The 6,764-nt window shown below is 44.0% G+C and overlaps 1 long non-coding RNA gene across 1 annotated transcript in view; it reads right to left on the bottom strand.

The window, feature by feature from the left end:
• Positions 1–2,274: 2,274 nt before the first annotated feature.
• The window catches only part of LOC135094489 (uncharacterized), a 12,039-nt gene continuing 7,549 nt past the window's right edge, over positions 2,275–6,764 (bottom strand). Inside the window, exon 3 of the long non-coding RNA XR_010263842.1 lies at positions 2,275–2,584. This is a non-coding gene — a long non-coding RNA (uncharacterized LOC135094489). The remainder of the gene's footprint in view (positions 2,585–6,764) is intronic.

Here is a 6,764-nt window from a genome sequence, read left to right as displayed (position 1 = left end):
TGCAGTTTCCTTTATATTCTTATGGAAAACCATGTCTGCTACCCTACATCTCTTATCTTTTTTTTTTTTTTTTTACTTTTTTCCTAGAAATATCTACACTTATTTTCTCATAGAGTTGGAAAGTGTTTATTGTGCTGTCTCTTATGATATTTTAGATACGGCAGAGACTTATGGCCTGAATGTGGTGGTAATGCCTGCTGGAGGATTTCCATGACTATAAGTTCAATGTTTAGCCTTTGCTTGGAGAATGTGGGTGGGTAATGGTAGGTAATGGGTTGCCTTAGTAAAAGTAAAAGTGAAAAACATGAGACGGGCAGCACTTAAGTCTTCTTGGATTACAATGAAGAAAGGTTATGGGAGGCCAGAACATTCATTTTGTTTCTTTACCGCTCTAAGCAACACTGCATTAATGGCTATACGCATATTCAAAATAAGTGAAAGCAAAATAATTCTATGACAGACTAGAAGGGAAAAGGTTAATAACAATAAAATGTGTTGCTTTTGCATCAGAATATCCACCACAGTGTAGCAGGCAGAGGTGAAGAGTGGTCAGTGGTCACGTATCTTTATATATACCCCAATAAATGTGTTGACAGGAAGTGTTTTGAAGGCGGCCGAAGGAGTTTCAGGCGACCGGCTCTTTCCGGAGGCATGAGTGTCGCCTCCAGTTTGAATCAGGTGCGACTGGCGGCGGGGAAAGGAGAGGAGGGGTAGGGGGAGGCGAAATAGGGTCGCGGGGGCGTTAGAATCTCACAGCCAACCCAATAAGCATCTAAGTCAAGGTGGTCCGACTACGGGCCCGCGGCCACCAGTTGAATGTCTGGCCCGCGATCGCTTGTGTTATAAATTTATTTTTTACACGAAAAACAAAGAAGTTTCTTTGACTGTATATGTAATAGTACCAGCATCTAAGATTATATATATATATATATATATATATATATATATATATATATATATATATATATATATATATATATATATATATATATATATATATATTCCTTAGAACAATAAACCTACATGTGCTTAATACTATAATTTCTTGAGACCTGAAGTACTCCCTCCTGTTTTTCGTTTTTATTTCAAGAATTTGCGTAACACCTTTTTCTGGTGTTCTGTAATTAACCACAAGGTTTTTCTATATTAGTAATATTCGTAACGAAAAATTCCATAACATTTGTGCAGTTTTCAGTAGTGTTCCTTCATTTCCTTAGTTTAAATTTTCCTTAGTTCATTTCCTTAGTTGATGTTTGTTATCCTCAATCAAAATTCCATGCTGCCAGACGTAATTAATATATTATAAAGGACATGATCATTCTCTCTCTCTCTCTCTCTCTCTCTCTCTCTCTCTCTGTGTGTGTGTGTGTGTGTGTGTGTGTCAATCTACTGTATTTCATCACCTACTGTATTTCATAACCATCACAGGCAAATAACGCTACTTCACCATAAAATCGGTCAGGCATGTTTAACTTTTTCCACACGTCTTTATCCACTGATCATGAAGACGCCAAGAGATGTGGATATGATGTACTGAAGGTAGGGACTTTCTTTGGTCGTGCCAATATCGTGCATGTTATGAAATGAGCACCAGCACATGCGAGCTGGCCAATTCTTACAAATTTACACAAAATCTTTGCCTGACTTCTCGACTCTGCATGTCAAACTGACGAGGTAGATTTACAGTGATTTACATATATGTGGTCTCTCTTGCCATTTAATGCAAAAAAAAAAAAAAAAAGTCATAAATCATGGCACATTGCACCCTTTTCATTCACACACTGCCACAAATACTATATGCGGGAAGACCAAGATGATTTTTCTTCGTCAGCTGACCGTTTCAGATTTGTTAACAACAAATCACAGCATCACTTTCTCTGTGTTTGTCTGTGATTACAGCCTCCTAACTGTGTGTACCGTCACGCAAAAGTCACTGAAAGTGAAAATATTCATGAAATTCTTGTTGGATTTGTAATATTACAAGCACACACATGCAAGAGAGAGAGAGAGAGAGAGAGAGAGAGAGAGAGAGAGAGAGAGAGAGAGAGAGAGAGAGAGAAAGAGAGAGAGAGAGAGTATTGTCTCAATCTAGTAAAATTTCTCCTTGAGCCAAAAAAAAAAAAAATTGTTCATGAGTTTGATCATTCCATATGTGGCCAAGTATGTGCTCTTGGAAAATGATAAACTTAGGAGAGAAGTATGCAGATGATGAGGAAAGAATAATACAATGACACTCTTTAAGAACAATACACATCTTGTGCAGGGAAAACAGTATTAGAAGAATATTTTATTTTGTTCATAGATATATCAACAATGTTCCCTGGAGGGAACATTTTCGTTTCACAATCATAATTTTATATTAAGGCATTTTGTGGGAAGGAATCTGATTCTGAGTTCCCATGGAAAGGTTTTTATACTATTTAGGCACATTTGAGTCAACAATAGTCAATCTTTGTAAGCCTTGATATGAAATACACCAATCAAGGCAATGATTGCCTTATGCCAGCCATATGGGTGAATGAAGGAGTTCTTGGCTAGTTGGGCGGGCTGCATGGACAGGCGGCGACACCGACTTGGCATAATTCTGGAAAGAAATATAAAGCGCATGAGATTCTTTTGTGAGCCACCTCTCTATCATGTATAGTATGAGAACAGGCTGTGTTAAACTAAGGCTTGGGAGGTTTAGGTCGAGAAAAAGGGTGAGGAATGTACGCCTCTATGCCAGACACTATCATCTCTGTTATGCGCTTGTAGTGACTGGCCAGCCGGCTAGTCACTCCACGCTAATCCTCGTGGATTCCCAACATGCTAAACTTCCCAGCCACGTTCAAAGTCAGGTCAGGCCAAGCACCTGGGAGCTGGGGGAACCCACGACTCGCCTCGAGTCTCGTCTCGCACACCCACGGCCGCTCGCCCTGGTATTGCTGTACACCAAGACTGTGGTCTGTGTTTGCCTCCGTGTCCTTGGCGTAGAGAATACTACAGTTCGTGACGCTGTGACACGCGATGTCAACCACAAACGACTTGCGTGACGTTCCCGCCTTCACGCCGGACGTTGCCACATGTTTTCCTCACCTCGAAGCGGTTTGGGATGGTGTGGCGGTACGCGCTCTGGCGACGGCGCCCTACCACACAGCGTGGCAACGGGCACACTCCCCCCACCGTGGGCAACGCAGCACTAGCGGCTGCGCAAGAAGGCGACCAGGAGCTGCGGGCCCTGCGGGAAGGAGCCACAGCTCTACAGAGGCTTCGGTGTCGCATCCCGAACTCCACCTCGCAGCTGTGGTGTGATGTGGTCCGTCCCGCCCGACGCCGCCCGCTCGGGCACCACCTCACACCTCGCCGACGCCCGCTGGTGCGCCACCTCGCCGCCTGTCCCCGCAGCCCGCCCGACCCACCCCATCCGACGCCGCCCGATCGGGCACCACCCTCCTGCCACGGTCCGCCGCTGACCGCTCGGACACCACCTCCCGCCGTTGCCGCTCGTGCACCACCTCCTGCCCCGGCCGCCGCCCGCTGATGCACCACCTCCTGTCCCGGCCCGCCGCCGCCCGCTCGTGGTAAACTCTGGAACTCCCTGCCTGCTTCTGTATTTCCACTTTCCTATGACTTGAATTGCTTCAAGAGGGAGGTTTCAAGACACTTATTCATCAATTTTTGACCACTGCTTTGACCCTTTTATGGGACTGGTATTTCAGTGGGCATTTTTTTCATTAGATTTTTGTTGCCCTTGGCCAGTATCCTTCCTACATAAAAAAAAAAAATACCTTTCACCTAACTCCCCTGACTATAAGAAATTCTTTGCCTACTTAACTTTGAAAGTGGAGCACATTCTGGCCCTCTTCCCTTTTGCAGAGGTCTCCATTCTTGGACACTTCAATGTTCATCATCTGCTTTGGCTTTCCTCTCCCTTCACTGACCATCCTGGTGAAATAGCCTTCAGTTTTGCTATCCTCCACGCCCTAGAGCAATTGGTGCAACACCCTACTCGTATTCCTGATCGTCCTCGAGATACGCCCAACATTCTTGATCTTTTTCTGATCTCTAATCCTTCTGGTTATGCTGTCACCCTTTCTTTTCCGTTGGACTCCTCCGATCACAATCTCATATCTATATCTTGTCCTATCGCTCCAACCCCTCCTCAGGATCCCCCCTTAGCGCAGATGCCTCTGGCGTTTTGCCTCTGCTAACTGGGGGGACCTGAGGAGGTATTTTGCTGATTTTCCTTGGAATGACTACTGCTTCCATGTCAGAGACCTGTCTTTGTGTGCTGAGCGCATAACTGAGGTGATAGTGTCTGGCATGGAGGCGTACATTCCTCACTCTTTTTCTCGACCTAAACCTTCCAAACTTTGGTTTAACACAGCTTGTTCTCGTGCTATACATGATAGAGAGGTGGCTCACAAAAGGTACTTAAGCCTTCCATCACCAGAATCTCATGCACTTTATATTTCTGCCCGGAACCATGCCAAGTCTGTTCTCTAACTAGCCAAAAACTCCTGTATTAACAGAAAGTGTCAAAACCTTTCAAGATCTAACTCTCCTCGTGACTTCTGGCATCTAGCCAAAAACATCTCCAATAACTTTGCTTCTTCTTCTTTCCCTCCTTTATTTCAACCAGATGGCACCATTGCTATCACATCTGCTGGCCTAAATCCTCGGAAGGCTTATGGACCTGATGGGATCCCTCCTATTGTTCTCCGAAACTGTACCTCCGTGGTTGCACCTTGCCTAGTCAAACTCTTTCAGCTCTGTCTGTCAACATCTACCTTTCCTTCTTGCTGGAAATTTGCCTCCATTCAGCCTGTTCCTAAAAAGGGTGACCGCTCTAATCCCTCAAACTACTGTCCTACTGCTTTAATTTCCTGCCTATCTAAAGTTTTTTAATCTATCCTCAACAGAAAGATTCTTAAACATCTATCACTTCATAACCTTCTATTTGATCGCCAGTATGGGTTCCGTCAAGGCCGCTCTACTGGTGATCTTCTGGCTTTCCTTACTGAGTCTTGGTCATCCTCTTTTTGGTGAAACTTTTGCTGTTGCCTTGGACATATCAAAAGTTTTTGATAGAGTCTGGCACAAAGCTTTGATTTCCAAACTACCCTCCTACGGCTTCTATCCTTCTCTCTGTAACTTCATCTCAAGTTTCCTTTCTGACCGTTCAATTGCTGCTGTGGTAGACGGTCAGTGTTCTTCTAAATCTATTAACAGTGCTGTTCCTCAGGGTTCTGTCCTGTCACCCACTCTCTTCTTATTATTTATTAATGACCTTCTAAACCAAACTTCTTGTCGTATCCGCTCCTACGCTGATGATACCACCCTGCACTTTTCCACGTCTTTTCATAGACGTCCAACCCTTCAGGAGGTAAACATTTCACGCAGGGAAGCCACAGAACGCTTGACTTCTGATCTTTCTAAAATTTCTGATTGGGGCAGAGCAAACTTGGTATTGTTCAATGCCTCAAAAACTCAATTCCTCCATCTATCAAGTTGACACAGCCTTTCTGACAACTATCCCTTCTTTTTCAATGACTCTCAACTGTCCCCCTCTTTTACACTGAACATCCTTGGTCGGTCCTTTACTTATAATCTGAACTGGAAACTTCACATATCATCTCTAGCTAAAACAGCTTCTATGAAGTTAGGTGTTCTGAGACGCCTCCGCCAGTTTTTCTCACCCTCCCAGCTGCTAACTCTGTACAAGGGCCTTATCCGTCCATGTATGGAGTATGCTTGACATGTCTTTAGGGGTTCCATTCATACTGCTCTTCTAGACAGGGTGGAACGAAAAGCTTTTCGTCTCTTCAACTCCTCTCCTCTAACTGACTGTCTTCAGCCTCTCTCTCTCACCGCCGCCATGTTGCATCTCTAGCTGTCTTCTACCGCTATTTTTATGCTCTTCTGATCTTGCTAACTGCATGCCTCCCCTCCTCCCGCGGCCTCGCTGCACAAGACTTTCTTCTTTCTCTCACCCCTATTCTGTCCACCTCTCTTACGCAAGAGTTAACCAGTATTCTCAATCATTCATCCCTTTCTCTGGTAAACTCTTTAACTCCCTGCCTGCTTCTGTATTTCCACCTTCCTATGACTTGAATTCCTTCAAGAGGGAGGTTTCAAGACATTTATCCATCAATTTTTGACTAGTGCTTTGACTCTTTTATGGGACTGGCATTTCAGTGGGCATTTTTTTTTTATTGGAATTTTGTTGCCCTTGGCCAGTGTCCCTCCTACATAAAAAAAAAATAATAATAATAAATCTCTTCCTCCTCTTTCTCTTCTTCCTCTTCCTCCTTTTCTTTCATAATCCTACAACTTTGTCCGTCTCTATCTCTCTATATCTTTAAATAACCTACCACCTCCACCACCACTATCGGCATCAACAACAATAATAAAAACAACAACAGTGATAGTAACAATAACTATAGCAACACCAGCAAGAGCTTAACAAACACATACACTAATTAAACATCCGGTGACCTGACCTCATTTTCCACGCACGCAGGTCACTTTCCAAAGGTCAATTGAAGGAAGAAGAGGAGGAGGAGAAGGAGGAGGAGGAGGAGGAGAAGGAGGAGGAGGAGGGGGAGGAGGAGGAGGAGGAGGAGGAGGAGGAGGAGGAGGAGGAGGTAAAGAATAAAATGAAGCTCGAATATGGGCAAGACAAACAGCAAATTAACTGATTAGAAAGAGAGAAAAAAATAACCAAAAAGACAAAAAAAGAAAAAATAGAATAATTTACGAAAACGAGAGAGAGAGAGAGAGAG

Source organism: Scylla paramamosain, chromosome 45, assembly GCF_035594125.1.
Source record: "Scylla paramamosain isolate STU-SP2022 chromosome 45, ASM3559412v1, whole genome shotgun sequence".
Taxonomy (NCBI): domain Eukaryota; kingdom Metazoa; phylum Arthropoda; class Malacostraca; order Decapoda; family Portunidae; genus Scylla; species Scylla paramamosain.
The sequence above is the reverse complement of the archived record's forward strand: the minus strand, read 5'-3'. Positions and strand labels throughout refer to the sequence as shown.